We start from the raw sequence: 27,167 nt of genomic DNA on the forward strand, positions 1-27,167 counted from the left end.
TGACCTCTCAGTCTAAGACACATATGGCCCAAATTACAGATATGAAATCTTCTAGATCACCTGCTAAAGCCCACGAAGAAAAAAGTGCTTAGTACTCCTGAAAATCATGCTTGAAATCCAGCTGGGTACCTAAAAATAGTGACATTTTGGAAAAAAAAATATAGATAACATGCTCACAGTGATGCATCAAAATGCAACCAAACTGAAATTCCTGTTTAAAGTTTTTCCACTGCAGTTTGGGTAATAATGTGCAATCTAGGCCCCCAAATATAAAGAAAAATAAAGATATTTATCTTTACTGAATCAAAATATAGTACCTTCAGAATATTATTAGAAGCTAATACATACATTACATACTCAGAATTGCTGGTTACTGTTCTGACAGACTGACTTTTGCACATGAATCCTTATCAAACTACAAATTGCTTAGGAAATAGAAGAGCAGAGCTTAGGAAATAGAAGAGCAGAAAGCAACATTTTACTCTTTCATCTCCAGCACATGTTGGTTGAAATGGCATGGTTCTGGCTAGAGCAGGTGAGACTAGCTGATGCTGTAGTCCTACCACAGCAATGATATTGTGTGAGGAATGACTTTGGAGTATAGCAAGTATAATGGACATCCTGAGGTGGGGCAGTTGAGTTCGAGAATCTGGTGACAAATAGGGTATCTTTTATTGTCGGATTCCAGAAAATGGCTGCAAAGGCCGGCCCTAGGAAAGCAGTGTGGAAGTGAGCAGCAGCACAGTGTCTAAAGGTGTTGTAAAACGTGTTTTTTTCACCGATCTCACTATTATTTGCCCTCTTTCTCCAGAGGAAAAGGAGGAATTAGACTAAGCTGGACTTGCACCGTTGGAAGACCCAAATAAAACCAGGTGAGGGTCTTTCTGGAAGCTCTTCTACCAGGTGCAGGGCAGGGCAGGGCTGGACACGGCGACACAGGCTGGGCCGGTGGCTGGACGCGGGGCTGGGTGTGCGGGAGCCTCCGTGTCTCTGCAATGCAGGGGCCGGGGCGGGGCGGGGCGGGGCGGCAGCGAGAGGCCGCTCCTCCACCTCCACAGGCGCGGGGGCCCTGCGGGAGCGGCGGCGGGGCCGGGGCGGGGCCGGGGGCGGGTCCCGGGGGCTCGCGGCGCGCAGGCGGTCGCGTCCCGGCGGCAGCTCCGAGAGCGGCGGGGCGGGGCGGGTTGGGTTGAGCCGAGCCGAGCCGAGCCGAGCCGAGCCGAGCCGAGCCGAGCCGAGCCGAGCCGAGCCGAGCCGAGCCGAGCCGAGCCGAGCCGAGCCGGGGACTGCGCGTTATCTGTGTGCCCGTCGCTGCCGGCAGCCGCCGTGGCGCTCAGGTAAGGACCGTGCCCAGCTCCGTCGGAGAAGGTGGGACGGGCGGGGGCACGGGGCTGGCGCCGCTCGGGAGTGCAGGGAAGTTGGGGGCCAGCCGCGCGCCCTTCCCGCCTTGCGGCCGTCGCGAGCCTTTTTTGGGGGCTTGTGCTGCCCGGGTCCCGCGGGTGCTCTCTGCGTGCGTCCGTCCGTCCGTCCGTCCCTCCCTCCCTCCCTCCGTCTTTCGGTCTTCGATCCTTGTTTGGTCCCTTTAATCCCGGACCCGGACCAGAGTTCTCCGCGGATCGCGGATTTTACCTCCGACCTCCCGGAGGTAAAAATGGAGTGTGGCGGCCCCCCGGTAGCGCCCCTTTTACCTTCATGGGAGGCGGCTGCCTCCGAGGGCTCTGAGCATCTCCAGGCTGTAAACCCCTCTGGAGGATGTGAACCTCTGTCCTCTCCTGCCCCCACCCCTAAGCTTCTCTGAGGGGATCTACGCAGCTGAACAAAGAACGTTGTGTGAGGCGAAGGGGTGCGAGGGTTGTAAGCCCTGTTTATTTGCATCGGGAGGGGAAAAAAAAAAACACCTAAAAAAATTGATCAGGGAGGAAACAGTCGCACACGGGAACCCGGCGGCGAACAAAGCCTTTTTATGTAAGAGAAAATTATGTAAAATGTGCCTGGCTTGGATGGCTGCAGGTAGGAGCCGCAGGCGTGTGCCGCGCTGCGCTGCCGTGGTGCTGCACCGACCCACCAAATAAACCGTGCTTGCCTTGGTCTGTCCTGTACTCATTCGAGACAGTCCGACCTGCCCTTTGGATAAGATGTGCTTTATGGAACAACTTCGCGAAAGAAAGGGGTGTGCCGCATGCCGGGAGAGTTGCTCTTCATGTGGAAGATACCGACATGGTTAATTCCTGTGCTAAGCAGGAACTTTTCAGTTTTCCTCTGAATAAAGATATTCTCTTGGGGCTTTGGTGGACTTTCATGTAGGATGCTTCCTGAGACAGAGTTGTAGGTTTTCACATGTAAGTGAGCATTAACACAGAGTCATGCAGTAGAATGGGATGTATGCACACATATGTTGTGAGTCTTATTCTAGGTCTCTAGCATCCATTTTCATAATCTGTCATGTCTCTGTGGTCATGTCAACAAATAGTACTCCATCCTTTCTCAAAAAATCACTTGCTGTCTAGCATTTGTGCTGCTTGTTGTTCAGGAAACCTGTCCCTTTTTTTTCTGAAGGGTTCTTCCATGTGAGATTGAATCACATACCCTTTTGGTTCTGTTTCTTCCCATTTGCTCCACAAACCCTTGTTTTCTCTCCATGAAATAACCTGTTTCTTTTCACCTGTGCTGGTTTAGACTAGCAGGGATGTCTATAGATCTCATAGCTGACAGACCCAAGAAGAGGTTCAGCTGCAGAATGTATTTATTTTCTATAGCTTCTCTTGCTTCCCTCCTGACTGGATGGCGTAATTGCAGCATCTCAGCCCTTGCCTTGGAAGAGAATGTGCTGAGAGGGCATGACATAGTGAAGTTACCCCTGCCTTACTTTGTAGATCACGAAGAAGTGACTCACCAACAGTGAAAGAATGGGCACTTTCCCTGAGTGTGCTACAAGCTTTCTTCAGTTAGTGTAAAGGCAGTCCAGTTAAATTTGTGGATGGTTGTTCCTTTCTACAGCTAATGTTCTGAAAGTGTGATACATATAACGGAGCCCAAACTCACCCCTGTAGCACCTAGGTCTGGGAACCACCAAATTCCTCACTGCATATTTCATCTGCAAGACACTGATAGTGCACTCAGAAGTGGGCAAGATGCCGGTTCTAATATGGTACCAGTTTCCTGGAGCTCAGGCATTTACAGGTGAGCTACAGCAACACACTGAACATAGCCCCAATGGCTTAGTGAGGCCCTTCTGCATGGAAATGAAAAACGAAGGTGAGCCCTGGCACAGGGCTCTGGGAAGAGGGGTGATCTCAGCAGTTGAGCATGGTGCCATAAATTCTATCTTTTCTCATCTTTTATCTCATCAAGGGACAGGATTTGATTAATGGAACTTTTCAGTTTGTTGCACCCATATTGCACATTGCCTGTGGGTGTTTGAGAGAAGCTAAAGTGCTGTCATGCTGAGAATAAAAAGTTGCTGTTCTTCTGTGGAGAGTTTTAGCACACTGGAGGGCAGTTGATTGTGCTTATAGTGCAGTTTTTTATATAAAGCGGCATTTGCAGCCTTGATTTAGAGTGCTGATGTAATTGTTATGGTATGTTATGTCATACCCACTTAGCTGTGTTCTTTAATATGTTTGGATAATAAAGAAATAGTTGTAATTTAATGACCCCTGAGGTGCTGTGCCTAGGCAGGAGCGATCTGATCACAGCAGTCTGTAAATGAATGCCTGCAGTCTGTGGGTTAAGAATTCCCTTGTTGCTAGATGTTTTTTCCAGAAGCGTACCTTTCCTTTCAGTTTGCGTCATACGCCTTTCTGTACAAGTTACCCTTTGCTGAACCATATACCTGGATTCATATAGGAAACATTTGCTATGTGTGCCGACACCAGAGTGGGCTCTGGCCCCTCTAGCTTTGGCACTGTGGTCACTTAACAACTGTCTGTGGAAGCTGCTAGAAATACCTAAACACAGAAACAGGGGTGAGGCCCATTGCAGATTCTGCTGGGCTGTTTCAGCTTCATCCCACAATGTGGCATGTCATGCACATGTGCTGGAGACAGAGTTGCTTTCTTAATGGAGTTGGAAGAGGAAGAAGTCAAAAAGAATTTAGGTTGTGAGGACTTTACAATGGTGGCTTTCCAAAAGTCACCTCTTGATCACTAATGTCTCTACAAAGGCGCAAGGTAGTGACAGAGCTTGTAACACATCTGCAGCATATGAAAGATCTGAAATCTGATCTACCATGGTGGGACAAATGATAATCAGCTTAAGAAAGGAAAATAAGAGCTCTGCTGGTGCCTAAAGCCTGAGTTCCTTACAGATCTTTCGCCTATAGCGCAGGCAGTGGCTGTGCTGAGAACTGATCTGGTAAAACTTCTGGCTCACACTTGAAGAAGAAAAAAACCCAACCCCTTGGCTTTATTTGGGTTTAAGAAGCAGCAGTTCTGGCTGCAGAACACTTGTAGCTGAACCGAAGCCTTACCTAGGACGGGATTAGGGAGTGTTGCACTTGACATGCACACAAATAATGACCACAGATTTGGAAAGGTGTGATAGGGTTCCTAAGACTAGGTGACTTCCCAAGGTCCTTTCTAAACTGAATTATCTGACAATCTATGTATTTTGGGTTTTGAGCTATCTTAAAGTCCATGTGTGCACTTGATGAAGAAATAAAAGTATGCCTGTGCTGATACATAGAATTTCTCCTTAAGACCCAAGGGTGCCTCTTTTGGTCCATCTGTTCAGTTCAAACACATGCTTAATTGTGCTTGAAAGTCAGCTGTAAGCATGGTTAGAAGTTAAGCATGTTTTTACAGAAAAGAGAATTTTTCTGAAAACAGAAGGAGGTTAAATTCACAGTATGTGGGCTCAGTGTTGTAAACCCCTTGATGATATTTAGAGATGCCAAGTAACTTTACAAAAAGCATGGAAATGTGCAGTGTTCTCTGATATCGCTACATGGCTTATCTCTCCCCAAACACACATGCACACACTAAGGCAGAGTATGAGTGGGTCTTCACATATATAGGGCTGGTGCTTTTTCCTCCATCCTTCTGCTTCATGTACAGGTGTGCTTATTAGCAGCAGTTCTGTACTGTATCTCAGTTAATAAGAAAAAACCAGCATGAGACTGATTTCCATAGGGTGGAGCTGATTTAGAGGATTGGTGCTGGAAAACAGAGGTGGTTTAAGCTGCCTGTCTCAGTAAAGGAAGAAAAGCTTTTCTTTCATGGGAAGGTCTAATTACAGGTTATGCTACTAAACTATATGAGGGTGTTTTAGAAGGAGATTCAGTGAAACATTTGTAATTACCTCCTAGGTACTGGAGGAAAGAACTGATGTATCTATCCGTGGGGTTAATGTGGATTGCTGTGGCCACATGGGTTACTGTACTAGCTGTTAAGAGGATTTGAGGTCTTGATTGACCTACTTTATTTTAACACTAATTGTTTGCTCTTGTATTAAGGAGAAAAGATGAGTTAATCCTTATGGTTTTACACTCACTGCTGTTTTTCCCTACAGCAGTCTCGCAGATGAAACTGATCTTTGTTCTTTTGTCTTGACTGGGGAGGTGGCGGAAAGGGATAATAGACATCAGCTTCAGAATTTTACTGTTTGTGCTCAGTATCCTGTATCTTTATTAGGGTGCCAGTTTGAAAGGAATTACAGTGAAAAGGTGTGGCTTGGGCAACCTCAATAATATAAAAAATTATCAATCTTCTTTCTGTAATCTGTGAGACAGGTTAATGGTGGTTTATAGGCTTGACCAATGTTATGGAATGCTCTTTCAGCATTTTTAAAGTACATGTTTTTCTAACTTTCAGTGATGTAATAAGACTATTGGTTACACCACAGAAACTATTTATTTATTTTGGCACATGATATTTCCAGCTAAAATATATATGTGTGTCATAAAGTATAAGGGAAACAATGGCTTTATTACAACCAGCAGTGTTAAGTGTAGAAAATCAGAATACTGTGATGAATTCGTTGAATTTGCACCTGACTTGGACCATCTTGGACAGTGCCATTTGTAGCTCTGTTTCTGATGATTGAAAATCTGGGGTACTTTTTGCTGTCATGGAAATAATCAGTTTATACCTGAGAATTCTTAAGTTATGGATTTGTAGGCAGAATTAAGCTCCTCTAGCAAATTTTGGTCCTTCATTTAGAATTGGTACTCATGGGTACGAGGATCTGGGGAATATTTCTTGTCTTGTATTGGTCAAGCCCCCAGCTAGAAGTAGGAAGATTTCTTCCTTTTTAGTACTTCTGGTAGCTGTAAGGCAGTTAAATTGCAGTAGTTTCCAGTGAGTTGAGTCTATGAAAAGTAACTTTTCTCTTAGTGAAACTTGTAATTTTATTCCTTGAGAGAGTTTTAAACTAAATTTCAATAGCTGTTTGCAAAATTAGTTGTATAAAAGTATATGCAACCTCTGGATAAACAACACAAAACCCCCCAAACAAACCAAACCCAGTAGTCCAATCATGTCAGCTAACTTGGCAGCATTTGATTATAGGACCTATTGATTCAATTAACCCTATGTTTTCACTTTATTTTCTGGAGAGAATGATCGGTGCTGGTTTCTGGTTTAGAACTAGGAACTGTCAGTTCTATTTTTAGGAACACAGATTATCACTTAGAACAGCTGCTTGGCTATACAAAACGTGCCACTTTTCCTGAGGTTCTGATCTTAAATGAACAAAGCTAGGAAATGTCTCAAAAAGAAAACGTATTATGAGGGTTCTGAACAGAGTTTGGGATGTGCTTTTGAAAACTCCTGCCTTGGTCCAAGTTTGATCCAGAGGTGAACAGTAGAAAGTATTGCGGACATTCAAAAGTGGCCTGGGTGCTTCACTACTGGACCAGAATCCTGTATCTGCTGGCTGTGACCAAAGATGGATTGGCCTCCTTCCCTAAATAACTCAACCATGGTGTTGTCCAGGCTGTGCCTGGAGGAGCCTCAGCTGAGTTTGAGGTACAGCTAAGTTTCTCACTTTTTGTTCTCTTCACTTTGTGTAGAAGGTATCTGTATAGCTTGTGCAGCAAGTGCAAGGTGCCAGACATTAAGTGCAAGGACACCTGTATCTCTGGGAAGGCTGAGAGTCTGAGAGGGACTGTGAGGAAAGCATTTTATCTGTGTGTGTTGTAAAATGGGCTGAAAGTGTGTGTTCAAAACCCTCTGACTTTAAGGAGGGTTCAACTGTGGATTTGAATTCTGGTTAGGTGGAAATCTGGTCAGTTTGTTTTAGTTACCCAGGTCTTCTCGTGCCGAGTTACTCTGTTTTCCACAGCAGCCCCTCTGTAACTACTAGGTCTGAGCAGAAAGATCTGATCCCCTCATGGGGACTTTGGCTGGACCCGAGGCTATATGCTGTGCCAGTGCATAATGCCTAACAATTGCTAATGTTAACATGCTTTTACTGTCCCCTGGCTGATTGTTCGACAAAGAGACTCCACCGTCTTTTAATGCCCCTGCCTGATTCTTGTAGCTGCTTTTGTGTGATGTGGTAAGGTGTGCCTGGGCATCCCTTCCTCTTCTGGCCACATGGTATCGCTCAGACAGCAAGGCTGCTCCCTTTGAGGTACTGTGACTGGCTTGATGAGCAGCAGCTTTACGTTCATGTTCAGGGTGACTCCTGCTGACAAATCCCTGCCTCCTGGTGCCTGATGTGCTTTCAGATGTTGGGCTGCTCCTCTTGCAGGCTGTGTTGCAGGGTGTGCCGGGCAGGCAGGCTACCCTGCCTGTTTGCAGCCAGACTCTGGTCATGCATGTAGGCATTTGTCTGCTTCCCTTGAGTATGCTGAAACTAATACTAGCTTTTATTTTCCTCAGCAATTAGAAGATGTTCAAGGAGGTTGATTAAAAAGAAACAAAACCCAAGGGCTCAAAAAGGAGACATGCAGGGGTGGAGCTGAATGATTAGCAAAGGAGAACAGACCTTGCTCAAGGGGTGGTCTGGATGGTTGGTCATTCATATCCCATCCTTCCTGTCAACCTGTAGCTTGGGGTGGGAGGGCATCAGAGATGAAGGCAGATGTCATGGCCCGGAGCTACTTGGATACTCGATTCTCCTTCAGTGCTCCCCTGCTCCTGTATTATAAAGTACGTAGTGCAGGCAGGTAGCCACAAGAATAGGAGGGAGATTTCTGAAATAAGAGTGTCAGCTCCTCCAGATTTGTATCAGAGTTGTTGATTTGCACTGATTCAGTCAGGGCAGAATTTGGGCCAGAGGTTGCTCTTCACAGGCTGTGAGCATGCTCTGAACACACCTGGAATCAGTGTCTGTGTTACCAGGAGTCCAGAGCCAACCTAGGTAATTAGGGTTGAGGCTAAGAGTGTCTGGAAGGATGTGCCCATCCTCTCTCTTTTGCAACATGATTGATTTGATGTCTTATAAAGAAAATCTCTCCCAGGAAAATGATGAAGAAACAGATAAATCCGGGAGAAGGAAACTATTTTTCTTTTGTCTTAGGGAGATAAAATATGTGTATTTCTTGAAGCAGTAAAGGGAAAGTTGGCAAATTTGTGAGAAAGTAATTTAAAAAAAAAGCAAGCAGACCCCTGTGTATGTGTGGGGAATGCTTACTAATCTGATTCATTCTGAAGAGCAAAGGATAGAGTGTAGTGAATAAGAGTTTTCATTCCATGTTGTTCTGTAAAGATAAGGTTTTCAGGCTGAAGAGAGCTGGTTGTGCTTCTGATAAAAACTTAGCAGAATACTGAATCTAAGCATTTCTTATTATCCAGTGCTGTCTGTTGCAGCATGTAATAACTTTATGTCTAAACTTTGAATAAAAGGCATTTTGTATTATTACAAACTAATACGTCTAATTTTATATTCCACAGTTTGCAAAAATTAGCCCAAATGATTTATAGATAACACTTAGAGTCTTTTAGTTTAGATAATTTAAAATTGTGTGCTATTAGTGTTGCTTAAAACATTAGCTGTATTTTGAATGCAGTATTAAAAATTCTTCTAAATGTACCTTTCCATATGAATGGTTGAAAACTTTTTTGTGGAGTGCCTCTGGGAAAAAAAAAAGTCAAACTGCACGCACTTAGAATGACCTCTAATACTCTTTGAGCAGAAAAAGCTGAATTCACTTAAGCTTTTTTTCTTCATTCATTTGTTTTGGTCCACTGGACACTTGGAGCATCACTCTTAGCAATAAATGGAATTAATAATTTATTGAAAAGCTTTAATTGATAATTACAGGCTTGTGCTTTGTTTCTAACTTGGAAGTTAGAAAGACAGTTCTCATTTAACCATATTTATAATATTCATACTTCAGATGCTGGAATGTGTTTTTATTTAGATGGTAATGCTGGTTTCAGGATGCCAGCACTGACCTGCATCATTACATGTAATTACCAACAGGCACACTGAATTACCATAGGCACAGTCAATCAGGTGTTTCCCACTAGCCACCCCTGCGGACCATGTGTCTGTTTAGAGACTGACCTTTGGGTGGGTGCTGACTTATGAAAGTGCCACCAGATTGTTTGATGTGCACTGAGCAGCTATAATTATGGGGGCTTCTGTCCTTTGATGCATCTGGAGCAAGTTGTCTTTGAAGCTGGTATTGTAAGCTCATGCTTTGTGACACTTATAGTAAGTAAGTAGTATATACTGAAACAATGCCTTATGCCTTGCTTTGAAATCTTTTTCTGAACTTGATTCTACTTTTTGTCTTTTAGCACAAGTGGATTTGTACAGTTATTTATGAGAGAGTAGCCCTTGACTGTAATTAATTAATTTTTTAAAAGATGCTGACAATGACAAAATTTAATTGGTGGAAGGCATGCACCTCTCTGAGCCAGCAGGTAAAAATGCTACTGGCTGTTTTAAGGCAGGTACTCCTTTTTTTTGGCTGGGGTCATGAGTTTGCTGTTTTATTCCAGTGATGGGGGCAGAGCAACTTGGTGAGTGTGCAAGCTGTACTTTTGTTTACACTTTGAATTAAGTATTTTTGGACTTTTTTTACCACCTCTTACAAGAAGGAGGAAGGAATAAATACTTGGAAAAAAATATTGGGTAAAACTAATGAATTCGATATTTCAGGACATGAAACCATGTTTACTACTATGGTTAAAGAGAAGTATTTCCTTGCAGACATTGTATTGCAGATTTGGCATTATATGGGGCATTACTCTGAAATATCTCTGGTTGGCACCAGGTGGTTTGTCCTTACTGCTCTGCCAAACTCATGTGAATTTAAGTACTGAAGTTACAGTCACTTGGAAGATTTGAGTTATTTTTGTTTCTAATTTGCTTTTTATACTGATAGAAGCTGTAAATTTTTTTTCTGAAGAGGATAGAATTTTCTTCTGCATTTTAAGTTATTGCAATATCAGTCTCAATGACACTGCTTATTCCAATGTACAGTGGAATAAGTGATTTTTCTGGGTCCTGGGTTGGGCAAGAGAATGGATATTTTACCTGTACTGTATCTTTGTGTTTTCTCTAGCAATGTTTTGGTGTCTTTTTCTTGCTTTCTTAAGGGAGAGGGAAGGTAAGTGAAAATTTCCTCCAGTGAGGGAGTGATCTGTGCACACCTTAAAAAGGCAGGAAAAAAGAAGTCAGAGACATGTGCTGTGTTTTCTCTTGACAGACTAGCTTTGGAGACTTGTTTCAGCTGTAAAAAGTAGGTTTCAGAGCTGACAGGTCAGTAGGAATAAAATTTGCCTGTTACAGCAGCTGTTGAATAACAGATAAAAAAGAAGTGGCCATCTCCTTACATTCACCTCTTTTCCCCATCCAAGCACGACATAATTTTCTTTAGGATTCTGTTCCTCTCATGCCTCTGCAGTTGGAAAATCTGGTGTATTTATTTGTCCTGCTGCTCTTACCTGCAGGCAAAGCTTGATCTGGATTGAAGCGTAATCCTCTTAGATTAATAAATAAACCCTGCCCCATGTCTGTGTCACTAAGCAGATGAGTAGCTCTTTGAAGACTGTTTTGAGGCTTGTGAAAATAATTTCTAGCAGAAACTTGCATTTTAAAAGATATTAAAATATACAAATAGTAAAATGAACAAGCAAGTGTGTTTCAAGAATAAAGGTGCTATATCTCTAGTCACTTGTTAGTATTTTCGTTTCTGTGATGGATTTACTTTGTAGCTGAACTTGAACATCCTTTGCAACTGGCACTAGTGCTGGGCAATTTCCCCTTCCAATGTAGGTCTGGCTGCATTTATGTCTTTCAATTTGTTGCTTTTCAGTTTAATCAGACTATTTGTATTGAAACATAGCTCTGGGCAGAGCTCCATGTAACTAAGAAACCTGCTGTACAGATCAAACCGTGGAAATAGAACATGTAATAATTTTCTGCTCGATTTTATATTGAAATGAGATGTTGCTTATTTTCTGAGGAGGTTGGGATCATGAGCAAGACAGCTGTGGTATGAACAGTGCATATGAGTTTGGTGGGGCTCTGGGATATTTGTGAGAGCTGTCTGTCACAGGTGTGTTGCTGCTTTTGGTTTTAGCTTGTCATGTTTGCTTATATCTTGATTCACATTAGAACTGGAGAAGCTCTTCTTGGCTTGAAAATGATTCCTGTTGCATTTTTCTGGGCAAATTTTAGCATTTTCTTTGCAAAATTATCCTTTCTGTATCCACCAATAAATTGATCAGGGCCTATCATATCCCCATAGGCAGTATAGGCCTAGGGTGCCTGTAGACTGTGCCAAGGACTGCTGGGGCAGTGGCTCTTTGGGGTATTTGGGTGCCCAAGACCAGCAAAGCAAATTCCTGGCTGCTGGGCAGAGTAGGCATTTTTGCCCTGTGTGTCTTTGAGCAGCAGCTGTTTCCATTTTGTAACCTGCTAATTCCCTAGGACAGCAGGAGCATCCTGACTCTCTGGAGTTCCCCAGCACAGACCCCTTTTCCATGCATTGGAAGGAGTCACAAGGTCTTTTGTCTTTGCTGTAAAAATTAGTTTTCCCTATCATGTTTGAGAAATACTGACAGAATTTTTCTATGTGTGTCCACTGAGCCTGGTACTTGCACATAACCAGTCTGAAATATTCCCGAGAACTGGCTACTGCAAATACCCAAGTAAATGTTTTCTGGCTTTAGCCTGAAATGTGAGATGCTTTATGCAAACTAAATCATAGCACGATAGTGGGAACCAGGAGAAGCCTTCCTGTTCAGCAGTCTGGGATGTGGTCTCTTGGCAGTCAAGGCTTATCACAGCTGGTTCGGTGAGGGTCTTGTGCCTGTTTGCTCCCATGATGTCTGATCCTTCCCTGACCCCGTGGGAAGTTGGCTCAGTCAGTTGAGCTGGGGCAATGTTAATGCTGTACAAAAATTACCTCTGGAAGGGGAGGGGCAGGAATGTGTGTCTGGGAGCTGGAAGGCTTTTACTTGTTTGAAAGACAGGGATTGTAAATTTCCGTTTTGGAAATAAAGATCACAGGATCTAACCACACTGATAGGTTGCATTGCTCCCTGAAAGAAATCAAATTATGCTGGTTGTCAATCTTGTTTAGTACATTTAAAATCACCTGTTTCTTTATAAATGGTATTACTATAAAAATTGCTCTAACCTTGGAATTAATTTTTTTTTGTTTGTGAAGGATACGAAACATAGGATCACAGTGAAAATGTTGCACTTGGCTCCCTTCCTATTAACAGTCAGAAATAGTCTTGGCGCAGTCTTTTGGTGATAGTCACAGGGTGATAAGTATGGTAACAAACAGCCCTTCTAGGCCTTCTGCTGCAGGCTCTGAACTTTGCTGTGCTGCAGCTGACTAGTTTGCAGTAAAGCCCTGGTCTGTGTCTTTAATGAAGGACTGTCCTGAGGTAGAAATTGCCTTCCTTGGAATTAGGGAAGGAGGAGTGATGTGTATTGTGAAGAAAAGCTAAGCCAGGAAACACCTGGCAACCAGATGGCCCCTAGCATGCTGCATTGTAGCTACACCTTCATTAAGGATTACTTTTGCTGTCTCTGGGTAATAGATTTAGAGGTTTTGGGTCACAAAGAATTAGAAAATTGTAGCCAGTTGCAATTAAACATGAGTTGTTTTAGAGGACAAAGAACTGAGCTGAAAGCTGAATTAGAGCTACTTGAAATGTTAGGGCTCAAATACTAGGGTGGTATTTTCTAGGTAACCAACAAAGGAGCCCATGCACTCCAGTCAGAGGCACAAAGCTGCCCAGGGTGGTGACAGGTGGGCTAGAGATGGTGTGAGCAATGGCAGTAATGTGGAGCTGACATTATTCTACTTCCTGAGGGCAGTGAGCATTCTGGACTTCCCTCTGAATATTCATGTGTGCAACAGAAAAGGGTTACTTAGACTATTAGTAGGATAGAACAGGGTGGTTTCCACTGTGATTTGTATAAGCCTGGCTCAGTATTTAACACTTACGTTTTACCTACATTTAATTTTGTTTTGTGTTTTCCTGTGAAAGTGCTCACAGTCCAGAAAGGTCAGGCTCAAGGTTTTTACCTTTTCAAGTGATTTGTAAGAATATCTGTATGGAAATAGAGATCTGGGCATAACAGCACACAACAACACTTTGTGTTGTTGACCAGTTGGCAGCAGTTGGTGGCATGTGGTGAGTCAGGAATTCAGGCTGACCCTGTGTGGTTGCACAGAAGTGAGCAAGGGGAAACTGCTCTCCCTCCTACATTCCCAATACTTGTCTGCTTATTCCAGCAGGTAAAAAAGGCATGGTGGTACTGAGGTGTGTGGGTATGATTTGGCTGTCTCACAGCTGCATTGGGAGATGCCTTTTTATGGAGGGAACTGCTCTGTGCATCAGTGGCTCAGATCTCCCGGCTCTTGCTGAATCCAGGATTGATTGATACCATCTTGTAGTGCTCACATGCTTTGCTGCCCTGCCTTAAAAGGTCTTTAGCTACCCTGGGAGAATAACGCACGGCGAAGAAACTTTGCTAGTCCAGGGGCTGTGTAAATGCACGTTGCCTTCCTTACAAACACTATGGAGCATCTTCAGGATGCTAGAATAGGTTCATTACTTTTGTTCTCTTGACATTGATGGAATAATAAGAGCATTGCTAGCTTTTATCCTGTGTATTCTTTTGAGCAGCTTCTTTGCAGAGAGTGTATATCTAGTCAATTTCATATTAAAATGTTAATAAGCACAACTTGAAAACACAATTGGAACACCACTTTAATTACTTGTTAGCATTGATATTAAAGCTTATTGTGAATTCAGTGCAGTGAGTTCTGAGGAATCCATATAAAAACCCTTAAGTGTTGCTTTGTTTCAGTTTTTAAGTCTACATCCTGTGGGGTTGGTTCTACAGCTGAGATCCTTGTTAAAGACAATTTAACTTCTATTATGCAATTGAAGTGTTTGTATTTTATTATAAACAAGTCAGTGGTACTCTACCACATGATATTGGGCAGCCACATGGATATGGAACAACTGTCTTGAAAGGGTGGATCAAGTTGTTCAATAAGTCTTTTCATTTTCTAGTCTCTCTGTTCTGAAAGGCTATATGTTATTTATTTCACCCTCAGGAGAGGCAAAATAAATCTTCTCAGTTCTTGAAAGCTACTGCCCCAGGTTAAGCAGTCCTTACACTAATAATTTGTTACCCAGAGAGGCAAATAACATTCTTTTGCTATGTGGTGATGGTGTCTTCAACCAGTGAAAACCCCACAGCAGCAGCTTGGAAAGAAGAGCAGGGGGAATGTGGATTTACGGGATTTACTGTGCTACTCTTGGTTTTCCCTTGAGTGGAGCCCAGCTGTCTTGAAGTTGAGATTAAAATATAAATCCTAAAATAAGCATAAGTAGGGTACTTCTTTTAGACAATGTCTGGTGCAGGCAACTTTTGCTTTTGGGAGTGTGCAGGTTTTTTCAGTGTTTGAACAGTGAATGAGGGAGGAGATGATTGCTGAGGAACGGAGGCTTGACAATCCAATCTGAATTTACCACAAGCTTCAGTTTATTCATTTACAGCATACAATTTTATAGTGTAATTAACTAACTCATGCATATTCTGTAATCATACAATACTATTGGTTATATACTTCCACGCCCTAAGTTTGGCTACTTGCCTTAACATGTATCTATGTTCACCTATAGTGCCTGATTTCTGCATATCTGTTACCAATTAACGCATTCTTGACGGCCCCCACGACTCCTATGTTGCAGAAAGTCGTGGTGACCTTAGATCGCTGATTGGACGAAGGTATCTAATTAATAGTTGGCTGAATATGGCTATTGTTAAGAAGCAATCTACATCTGCGTGTCCCTTCTCTAGAAGCCAGCTTTCCACAATTCCCGTTTTCTTTACGCGTTTGTGCGAGCCAAAGCTGATTCACTGTCTGTGATAATGATTTTTTCAAACATTGCAAAGCAGAAGGTAGAATAACAGCTATGCCAACAAGGACAAGTAAAATCACTAATCCTACTTGCAAGATATAGCGAAGCCATCCTGTTATACCCCAGTCACCCCATGGAATTTCGAATAGGCCATCAAAAACCCGAGACGGTTTATTCCATAGGCCTACTTCATCATTGCAGTTTGCATCCAAAGTAAGACTGCGTCTCTTTCTGGACCGCATTAAATTGGCTGCAGTGGTTTTATTCATGGCAAGTAAAGTGAGTTTGCCCAAATAACATGGTCCCCCATAAGCACCTTTCGGAACTCCCTGCCATGCACGGTCTCCACAAATGAGAAATACACCTGATGGAAGGGCAAGGGCACTTTTATTGGCCCAAATTTGTATATAACCACTGCCCCGGCCATAACTTCCATGTGGACCACATTGGGCAGAGATGTTAGCATATTCTGCCGTATGGGGAGTCAACCAGGTGCTGTTAGGAATCACTATGGGGCTACCAAAAGTTATGCAGCCTGTTTCATTGCCACTTGCATTAAGAGCTTGGCTCCCCAAGAGATCCAACTCCTGAGGATCCCATGGCAATGAGGTATTAAGACCCGACAACAAGAGAGCAGTACAATGGCTAACATTGGCAGCTCGTGAGCAGTTGTTAGTTGAAAACCGTGCAAAGCTAGTATTATCAAAGCCTGGGATACCAAGTAAGCATGTGCGAAAAGGGTTAGTGGCTGATGCAAGCGCAAGGCAAAAAGCACTAGTACGTGTCTGATTTGCCCAGGTGACCCACAAATTTTTCCTGGGCTCAATTGAATGGAGAGGATTATTGGCGTTTGCATCGGTAGCATCTGCCAGAACAACCCCTAATATGCACAGTATGTACAGGAGCAAAACGCCTTTTGGTGCGTTCCCATTCATGTTCTCTGATAACCCAATACTTTGGGATCCTTTCTAAAGCCCAATCGGTGCACACTGCTCTCAAAATTTGAGACCCAGAGTTTGATGTTGCCCAATTTACTGCATCTTGGGCCTCCCAGCGTAACCAGGCTATAACTTTTTGCTCTTCAGATTCAAATAATTGCAAACCTTGCCAATCAGGCAGCCCTGTAAATGCGGCTAAAGCTTGTTGCAGCCTGTTATGTGCAAAGTCAATTCGAGTTATGCGTGTATTAATGCAAGCCAAACAACAAGTATTATACACTTCTTGATGGACCCACCACCGTTTCTTACGAATACCACACTTAATAAGTAACCATGCCTGACACCACAGCTTAGCACAATTTCTACAAGGGTATCTATTCAGGTAAGGGGGTACAGAGCCTAATCTATTTATAATATCTCTTAATTCTAATAAAGTCTGCCAACGCTCGACTGGAACCCCAGCTCGCCGCAAGATAGGATCAAGAGCACAATGTAGAAGCCGAATCAGTCGTGGTGTTTCATCGATCGGCGGTATCGGGGGCACCTGTAGCCGTGCCAGGTTGATCAAGTGCAGGCTTCACCCAGCGGCTAGGAACCCAAAGGGGGCTTGTGGAGGAAGATACACAAAAATAACCTCTGCCAGAATATATGACCTCTACTGGACCCTCCCAGATGCCTGTTTTGGGGTCCTTATATAGGACCTTCATGCGTGGTACCGGTGGCTGTGCCACTCCCTTGTGATGAATTAAGATAGGTGGTAAATCCTGATCTCCAAATATACACAGATGATTTAGTACAAACAGGGTTTTAGAAAGCCTTTCTCTACTATCTGAGACCTCCTTATGTTTTGCCAGGTAACCCTTTATTGTTGCATTTGCTTGTTCTACCATTGCCTGCCCCGTTGGGGAGTGAGGAATTCCTGTAGTATGTTTTATATCCCAAAGTTGCATGTATTTTTTCACCAAGGCACTACAATAAGCTGGTCCATTGTCTGTTTTGATAGCTTTGGGTTTGCCCAATATGGCAAAGCAACTAGTTAGGTGCCTTATAACATCCTGGGCTCTTTCGCCGGGCTGTAATGTTGCCCATATCATGTGGCTGTATGTGTCAATGCAAACATGGACATATTTTAATCTACCGAATTCAGGGAAATGTGTTACATCCATCTGCCATAACTCATTAGCTTGTAACCCCTTGGGGTTCACTCCCATACCCAAACCAACACCCTGGTTATGAAAACTACAAATAGGGCAGGCCCGCACTATGGCCCTGGCTTCTGCCAGTGGAATTCCAAAACCCTTATGGAGACCCCTTGCATTTTGATGAAAGTTCATATGTGCGTGGCGGGCCCTCTCAAAGGAAGATACTGGAGCTTCCGCCACTGCTACCAATCGGTCCGCTCTGGCATTGCCTTCTCCAAGGCCCTCTGACCACTGATGACTTCTTATATGCAACACGGCATATGGGTCAGTCCTTTGGCCAATGGTGCGTTTAAGCACCATCAATAGTTCCGCTAGTCAGCGTTTTTACACATCCTTAACCATTGCTTCCTCAATTCTGTTAGCAATGTCTGCGACATAGAGAGAATCTGTGACGATGTTAACAGGTTGGTCTATCCAGTTGGTAAAGACCCAGACCACTGCTGATAGTTCCAAGGTTTGTAAAGAGTCCTCCGATGTTGCAGGAATAATTTTGTGTCGCCATTGCTTCTCCTCCATCCACGTCGCAGCAGCTTTACGGGAGCGTTTGCCAGCATCTGTATAAACAGTCACTGCTCCTGAAAGCGGAGAGAATGACTGCAATGGCTTTATTAGCCATCGGTGATTAGACATCCATTAGCCAGCGTAGAAGGCTGGAGAGGTCGGATACTGATGAGGGTTCCCTCTTCCAGCAATGCTGCCTGAAGATCCATAGAATTTTGTAAGTACCAGTTCAGGTCATCCAGCTTCAGTGGTACTTGTATTTCCCCTGGATCTTGTTCCTTGGATCTCCCTTATCCTTTGGCGGCCACGTTTGATAAGATTTGCCATTGTAATTATGTTTTCCTGAATCGTTTTTCATGGTTGAAGGGGTGGTGCTAACCATTCCAGCACCAAAACATTGTAATCCTCATTTGTGGTGGGGGTATTTTCCCCTGTTTTCTTTTTATGCTGAGTGATGGCACCCAAAAGGTATTGAGGGCTAGTTAGCACAGTGATATTTAGTGGCACATCAAGTAGACGACGCGATGTATGATTTTGTACAACACGTTCTGAGATAGTCTGGATCGTCGCCTGCTGTGCTGCAGAGAGGGTGACTTTTGTAGCTGGCTCAGTGCCTTTCAGTACAGGCCGCAGAACATTCAACAGTTCATTAGGAATACCAATGACAGGACGAAGCCATTGTAAGTCACCCATCAGTTTCTGAGCATCATGTAGGGTTTGGATGTTTGTGTGAATTTGCAGTTTTTGAGGACGAACCTGATGGTCTGTTATTGTCCATCCCAAATATTGCCATGGTGATGTGTTCTGTACCTTTTCAGGGGCGATTGTAAGGCCCTGAGCACGCAAGTGATTAGTCAGGGTATGTAACTGATCTGCGGTAAAAGGTGCGCTCTGTGCCAGTAATATATCATCCATGTAGTGATAGATGATTACTTCTGGCCAGGCTGTCCGAAGAGGCCTGAGAGCAGCATCCACATAGAGTTGACAAAGTGTCGGTGAGTTCCGCATTCCCTGTGGTAATACAGTCCATTCAAAACGTTGTGCAGGTGCCTCACGGTTAATTGAGGGCAGCGTAAAAGCAAAACACTGCATGTCATCTGGATGTAGTCCAATGGTGAAAAAACAGTCCTTTAAGTCCACAACAAGTAGAAACCATTCATCTGGTAGCATGCTGGGATTGGGGAGCCCTGGTTGTAAGGCTCCCATTTGGGCCAAAACATCACGGCCTACTAAAGCATTTACTCCTGGGGGAAGTGGTAACAACTGTACCACACAGTCCACAACTTTGTCATCGATGGTAATTTTTAAACGTGGTGACCGACGAGCCATGGTGATACCTCCTACACCAGAAACAGTAGCTCCAGATGCATATGCTGGCCAGTGAGCAGGCCATTTGTTTTCATCCAGTACCGTGACATCAGCTCCAGTATCCAAAAGTGCTGATAATTGTATCCGATGGCCAGAATATTCCAAAGATATCCGTTTTTGTGGACGTTGCTTCAAATCCACTGTTAGCATAACCGCAGGGCCTGTGGAGCCAAAACCTCCTGTTCCTCGATGAGGCCGATCAGATGGACTTTGAGCAACTGTGGTATAGGGATCACTTGAGCAATTTTAGATCCAGCAGGAATATGAATAGGTGGATGAAATGTCCAAGCCATAATGTCAATTGTACCCTGAAAATCAGCATCGATTAATCCAGTTAAAATGTCCAGTCCTTTCATGGTTGCAGATGAACGCCCGATCAAAAGAGCACCCATATGCTGTCCTCTGATTACAATTGGTCCTGTTGGACAGGTGCTACTATTTGTGTCATAGTCCCTTTCGCGCTCCGATTCCTGTTTCCCTGGGATCTCCGACAAGCTGCAGAGTTGTGTGACGTAGACTGGCACTGAGAACACCACACTGCTCCAGCAGGGCAGTTTTGCCGTAAGTGCCCTGGCTGTCCACAGCGAAAACAATGGAGCTTTGTTTTTTGAGATGCTGGAAGTAGCCTTGGCTGCCGGAGGGGTGTGAGTGCGCCGAGGACTTGATTTTGAGAGCATTCTGCCTGCGCTTTTAATCCCTCCCCCAGCTCCTTAATAGCATTGATCAACATAGCCTGACTGTCTATAAGGAACTGTGAAGCTTTCTCTAAAAGGTCCTCTATGGACCAATTCTCTGGCATGATCATGATAAGATTTCTGACTGTCCCATTTCCATTTTGCAATACACACTGCTTTAACATAGTCCCTTGCATGCATTCTGCCATTCCTGCTGTTTTCACCGCTGCAGCTATCTTATCTATAAAAGACCCCAGCGGCTCATCCCACCCCTGCTTGATGGACATATATGACGGGACGCCTCCGGGGGCTTTTATTTTATCCAGAGCATTCCGAGCTAAATCCATAGACTCTCTAATCTTGTTTGGTCCCAAGAGTGCCTGATCCTCACTTCTTAGATAAGGACCTAACCCCATCAATTCATTTAGAGTGACTCCATGCAGCGGGTCACCTGGTGCGCGCTGCACAGCCACCGACTCCTGGCAGCATGCCTGCCAATGAGCATTAAATAGCAGAGACTGATGTTGAGTAAGTATTAATCGTGCAATGCCCTTGATATCGTTGGGGAGCAGAAGTCCTGATCCCCAGATATAATCTAGCATTTCTCTAGTAGGCTCTCCCTGTATTCCGAATTCACTCACGGTAGCTTGCAACTGAAATAAGATTTTCCAGTTTAGGGTTAAAATAGAAGCAGTGAGCCCTCCCCGCTCTTGGCTGTAAATTACTGGCAACGCCCCCAACATCTCAGTTGCAGCTTCCACGTCACCCTCCTGACCCGCCTGTGAGGTAAATAGCCTCCAATAAATTTCATGCTGACACGCAGCCCCCAAACCGGCACCACCGGGACTGGCCAGACCCCCGGTAGGCGGAAGTTTGGGGCTCCCCAAACTGGGTGACTGAAAAACTGCCCTGTGAGATACTGGGTCAGAAGACTCGATCGGAGCGGAAGGCTTCACCGCATCCTCAGAGGGCTCAGCAAATGGATTAGTAGGGGGAATATGTACTGTGTTTGTTAATGGGGGGAGCGGCCATGGTCGCTCGTTACCTTGCCCTGAAGTAGACGGGGAAGGTGGACTCAGCCGCTCAGAAGCAGCCCTAGCCGCCCTCTGTTCTGCCTGATACTGATACAGAGCCTTACTAACTATCTTCCACACTTTGCCTAGTTCTTTCCCAACCTTATCATCTTCAAGAATAGCATACCACAACTTATCTCCTACTTTCTGCCATTCATCACGGTCAAAAATGCTGTTAGGGTCAATAAAACAACCTTTAGCCAACCCCCATGCTGTGAACGCCATTAAATCACTCTTTATATCCTTAACCTTTATCCCCCGCTTTTCTAAAAAGCAATAAAACACATCAAAAGTGGCTTGTCTCTCCATGGCGCACTCACTATTTTCACCCTCCGAGATCTTCTGGCCACTTTTCCTCTCTGGTGCGAGATTTTCACCTCACAAGTCCGGCAGTGTCCAGATCCCATCCTGATAACGGTCGTCCTGTATGTGCGCTCACTGCTTTGACCCTCCGGGGTGTATCGGAGCCAGGTGTCTTGTCAGCCGTGGCTACATCGCTCTCAGATGGATCCAGCCAAAAGGGGAGCGAGAGCCTTGGACGTCGGGGTCACCATTATGCTGAGGAACGGAGGCTTGACAATCCAATATGAATTTACCACAAGCTTCAGTTTATTCATTTACAGCATACAATTTTATAGTGTAGTTAACTAACTCATGCATATTCTGTAATCATACAATACTATTGGTTATATACTTCCACGCCCTAAGTTTGGCTACTTGCCTTAACATGTATCTATGTTTACCTATAGTGCCTGATTTCTGCATATCTGTTACCATTCTTGACGGCCCCCACGACTCCTATGTTGCAGAAAGTCGTGGTGACCTTAGATCGCTGATTGGACGCAGGTCTCTAATTAATAGTTGGCTGAATATGGCTATTGTTAAGAAGCAATCTATCTACATCTGCGTGTCCCTTCTCTAGAAGCCAGCTTTCCACAGATGATTAGCAGTTAGCATATTGTGTTGGTGCTCTCCAGCTTGGGAAAGTTGGGACAAAAAAACAGAGCACAAGTTATTTTTCCCTAGCAGTTCTGCTGCTAACGGCATATAAATCTGATGAAGACTTGTACTTCTAAATGTACAGAATTACTAAAATGTACAGAATTACTGCTCTGGTAACACATTGGTACTAAAATGAACAGAAAGTTGTGGTATGGATCTTTCTGTATTTTGTGTGGCATTTTGCAGAGTTGGAATGGAGAAGTCTGGGATGTCTTGCCTTGAGGGGGTGCTGCCAGGGACCTGCCAAAGTGCTGAAGACCTCTGTGAATTAGCTTGCAAGCTGGCTTGCCTTATGTAGGCTTTACTTAGTCTCTGCTGGGCTTGGGTTAGTCTTTGAAAGAAGCATATTTTGCAGAAGCATTGAAAGTGGTAACCCAGGCATAATAACCTCATTTTTGTCAGGAGTTAGTTCTAACACTGTGTGGAGCTTGCTGAAGGCCTGAGCAGGTATGAAGCAGTAGGGAGAGTTTTGTTTGGAATGAGCCTGGGGAAGCAGGCTTGGACCTGTTCCCAGCTGGAAGCTGAGTGACTGTGGTGTTTGTTATGCATCAGTGTTGGGGTTCTGGCACCTGATTTCATACTAAATCAGCTGTTGAGAATGTTGTGAAGGCCTGTAAATGTCTCTGTAAAGGTGCTTAGGGCTCTCTGTGTGTGTCTGACAACTTCGGCTTTTTTTTTTTTTCTTTCTTATTTTTTTTCCCCAGAAGACTTGTGGTGTAGTACAGGGAATGTTAATGACAAAATAGCTTCAAGACTTCAAACTTATAACCAATTAATAGTAGCAATTATTCTTTACAATATTACTTTTGCTATGGAATGTAATGAAGTGCTTTACCTTATTGAGATGTGTTATGGCAAAGGCCAGCATACTTTTTCAGTCTTGAAAAACGCCACTTTGAGCTTAGCTTTTTAATAGTCTTGTGAAGTGGTGGTGTGTGTGATTTAATCATGGTCCTGTACATTGATGTTTAATTTTGATGGCTCAGAGACATAAATATTATTATAGCAGTGCTTTAAAACAGTGCTTTTTCACATTGTGTAGCTTAATATATTAGCTAGGGAGGCAGAAAGCAAAGCAGATGTTTGTTTTCCTTTTCCCATACTGAAAAAACTCAGTTCAATTTTGTTTTTGCTGTGTAGATTTTTTTATGGTAACAACTGGTGAGTCAGATGGAAAAGTGCGTCTTTATAAAATGTGGTTTGCGATACTGAAAAATGCTTGGCTGGGCTAATGCTGTCACTTCTTCTGAGGAATTAGCTTAGATACTTTCTGCAGTTTCCTGGAGTCATATAATAGTCTACTTTAAGTCCTGTATTTATGAATCTTGAGCTATGACTCAGGGATTTAATTTTTTTTTCATTTGGGGAAGAGAGAAAAATGAAGATGATTTTCTACAAGCACCCAGTCCTGAATCTGACAGTTTTGTAGAGAATTACTACATTTCTGTGAAAGTTTTAAACCAATTCAGTCCTTTACTAGAGAATTACCCCTGCTTCATAATGCTGTCTGTTATTTAGAAAAATTCTTCAGGAAGATTTTTTTTCTCCCCTAAAGTGCTGAGGGTATTAAAATTTTCTTACAGAACTGATCTGCATTGCTGTGAAGTTCCCCAAGAATATTCGATACTGATCAGGGCTGATCCTTTTATTGATTTTTAGTAAACTTTCCATAGTGCATCATTACTCATAAAACTGTTTATGCATGTGCATGTCTATGTGTGCACATATGTAACTCCACTGAGCCGAATGGAACTTAATATGCAAATACTACTGGAGTAGTAATACTTGAAGTGTGTTAAACAGAAACAGTGTCAACAGTAGGGACATCCCTGCCGATACATGAGAGCTGTCACCTGGGCATATTTCAAGTGAGGTATGTTTTACCTGCAGTCACTGCTACTTCATTCTGTTTCGCACTGGATGCACATGAATGGCTAAATCCTTCTGCATACTACATTCATGTGCCAGGGCAATAGTTCCTGCACATACAGAAAAGCTATAAATAGGAAGCTTTTCCTATGACAGCAATGATTTACACAATAAGAATAATGTAGTGGTGTACCAAGGAAACAAATTGTAAGGAACATTTGTGGATAGTCTGTCAAGTACGGTGTGTAAAAAAGGTATATATAATCTCTCTTAGTTCAGTGGAAAACTCAAATATGCAAAGAACGATAGAATAGCCTGTACATGTCTTTTGAAATATGAACATTCATATTACAGCAATCTTTATGATCAACTGACAAGAAAAGAGCTATTAAATAATCTTACTAGATTCCTGTTTTGCCCTACTTGCCATGCTGAGATGATTTCTACAATATGTATTGATAAGTATGCCCCTGAGTCCTCTTCGCTCAGTTGCCTGGTTGTGTAAATCATAACTGTGAGGACCTTAAATGGAATAAATAGATTTTGTTTCTTGTTCTTTAAAAGGGAAGGTTCTGTGTTCTGCTTCCTGTTGCAGGGGAGGCTGATGTCGGCTCTGGTTGTGAGGCTCAGGTTCTTGATTGCCAGCTTTACTCTCTTTAAGGAAGGGAGCTGTCATGCAGGACTTTACCAGGGGCCCTGGATAGCAGGTTGGGTCTGCAATTTCACTGTGAATTCAATAGGAAAGCAGGAATAAAGGATAGAAAAGTGGTGATGTGTAATCTAGAGCCTGTTTTATTCACTGAGAAGAAGCATGTATTATTAATTAGCATCTTCCATTGAAAGAGTTTCTGAAGGCAGATTAAATACTGTGGGGAGTTGTTGTCTCCTACTGAGACATTCTTTACCTAGAATCCTTAGAAAAATTAAAGGCTGCTCTATATTCAGTTGGTAAGGTTAGTGCAGCACTCATTTTATAACAAGCCTATAGCTTTCATTTATTCTCTGCAAAGCTTGTGGGAGGGACAGTTGTAACTTGGATGAGATTGTTAGTGATTTTTCCATAATTTTCTATGGAGCAGCATAGAGACCCTTGCTAAAAATTACGGCTTGATCGCTGAAGTATTGGGATTTATGAAGGGATTTCTTGCAGAGCAAGGACAATGTGTAACAAAACCAATGGCCTGCCAGCTCCACATCTTTTTTTGAACGGGGAAAGTGCAGATCCTTCAGTGTCACTTGTACATTATTGCACGTAATGTAACTTGCACAGTGACTTTTGGGAAGGATGAGGGGGATTTCCTACCTGTTTGTATGATGAACATAAGCTAACAATTTCATCTAAAAGCGTGGGTATGTGAATATACACGTAGGTGAGCATTCATGCGGATTTTGTTCTGTACTCATTGAAGGAGCAGGGAGAGAGAGATTGGTTTGTGCTGGTCTGGAACCTGCAGTGTTTCAAAGGTTAACTGACATTTCTATTCACCCTTTCTTTATACGGTATTCTATGGACTTGATAGTACAACAGTTAAACCTGGACTGTAATCTCTGGAAATCTCATTATGAGAGTTATTTTCCAGTAAAACAATTAGCATGCTTTATAAATCTTGTGTGCCAATGGACAGTCACCTGCTTAAACACCACCAATCAGGATTTACTCTTCATTTATAAGTGAAATCTGTGCCTGAATTGCTGCTTGTTGGACATTACATAATTTTTTGTTGCTGTATCAAAGTTTCATTTTAGCATTTTCCAGTCAAAGACAAAATCTAGTTTTGGATGTTTTTTCCAGTTGTGATTGAGGCCCTTGGCCTTTAGCAAAAACTAGGTATCTTGTGGCATCAATGAATTCATGTGATGTTCCAGCCTGTTTGCTAGGAGTAACAAGGATTCTGTGCTTGTAGATTGTTGCAGGATTAGCACCTAAAGTGTGTTTATTCCCTTTCCTGCTCTTTGAACAGTGCATACCCTGCTGTGGCACTGTCCTTAGAGTTTTCAAGCCTTTGAGGCAAAACTCATCCTTTGCTCAGAACAGCCTGTGTTAGGAGAGAATCTGTGGGTACAAATTTCAGAATTGTAGGTGTATTATAAAAAAGGCAGGTTGCAGTCTGCTCTGAAACTGGCTCCTAAATATGCAGGGAGAGCTATATTGGTGCCAAGGGATCTAGACAGGAAAGGCATGCTTGAACTGAGCGTTTTGTCTGTGTCCTGTGGTCCTGGACTCGTGTGTTATGTCTGAGGTAGGTGGTTGTGTGTGTGTTTCTCTTTGTCTCTTTGGTTGGATTGACAGTTGCCAGTGAACGTTTATAGAAATGGCAGCCACCTCCTCTGCCCAGCCCCCTAAATTAGTGTGGGCAGGCAGTGGAGTTCTGCCTTTTAGGAGAAACAGCACTTCATGGTCCCTCTGTCCTCCAAAGATGTTGGGGTGATTTTTTCATTTCCTTCATGGTTTTGATCTCTAGAGTATTATTTTGGTGCAGGTTCTTAACGCCCTAACACTCTTCCCAGCTGCACTGCTGATTATACCATGCACTGTCCAGGTACCTGTACAGACTTCCTGATTCATAAATGTTCATTAGTTCATATCATGAACATTAATCCTATAAGCCAGCTCCAATCAGCAGCTGAATTGGGGCCAGACTTAAAGGGGAAACCAAGTCTCTCTTTGAGCGCAGGGCACACAGAGAAGAAAAGGGCAGGTCTTAAATCAGTGTGTAATTTGTTTCTGTTTTCTTGAGGCCTTGAAGCAATGCAATGCAGGTTTTTCAAAGCTGACATCACAAAATACTGGGATATGCTGCCAAGTCCATATGGGTGGAGAAAAAAGGGAAGTGTTACTGATTTTTATAAACACTTGTGTTTCTGTTCTCAAGAAAGAAAGAAAAAAAGGATCGGCTTTCCCAGTGGTCCTCTGAGAATGTAAATGCCACATGAGTATTTTGGTTAACAGCAGAAATGGCATTTCCTGTGCTGTCTTTATTGCTTAATTATCTTGTCCTAGTTACATAAGTTGTATTTTGTCAGCTGGCGCATATGCATAGAAAACCAGTTGGAGAACTCTACGAGTCATTCATCACTTTCTCACAATTTCCAGCTGAATTATTCAGACTCAGAGTTGCTGTGAAAAGAGTGCTCAGGTATTCTGTGTCAAAGCATTGAAGTTGCATCTTTTCACCTGTAAATGAAATATTTTTTGCCTTATATTTGATGATATATAGGAGGAAAACCTGAAATTTAGCACAAACAT

General features: G+C 43.3%; 1 protein-coding gene across 9 annotated transcripts in view; it reads left to right on the forward strand.

Moving 5' to 3' along the window:
• Nucleotides 1-1,152: 1,152 nt before the first annotated feature.
• MAP2 (microtubule associated protein 2) overlaps nt 1,153-27,167 on the forward strand; it is a 241,230-nt gene continuing 215,215 nt past the window's right edge. For 6 of the 9 annotated variants that reach the window (XM_085065656.1, XM_085065658.1, XM_085065659.1 and 3 more), the window contains exon 1: nt 1,153-1,334. The gene's annotated coding sequence lies outside the window, so the exon portion shown is untranslated. The remainder of the gene's footprint in view (nt 1,335-27,167) is intronic. The other 3 variants (XM_085065664.1, XM_085065665.1, XM_085065663.1) reach the window with 2 other exon arrangements.

This window comes from Lichenostomus cassidix, chromosome 7, assembly GCF_008360975.1.
Source record: "Lichenostomus cassidix isolate B80296 chromosome 7, HeHo_3.0, whole genome shotgun sequence".
NCBI classification, from domain to species: Eukaryota; Metazoa; Chordata; class Aves; order Passeriformes; family Meliphagidae; genus Lichenostomus; species Lichenostomus cassidix.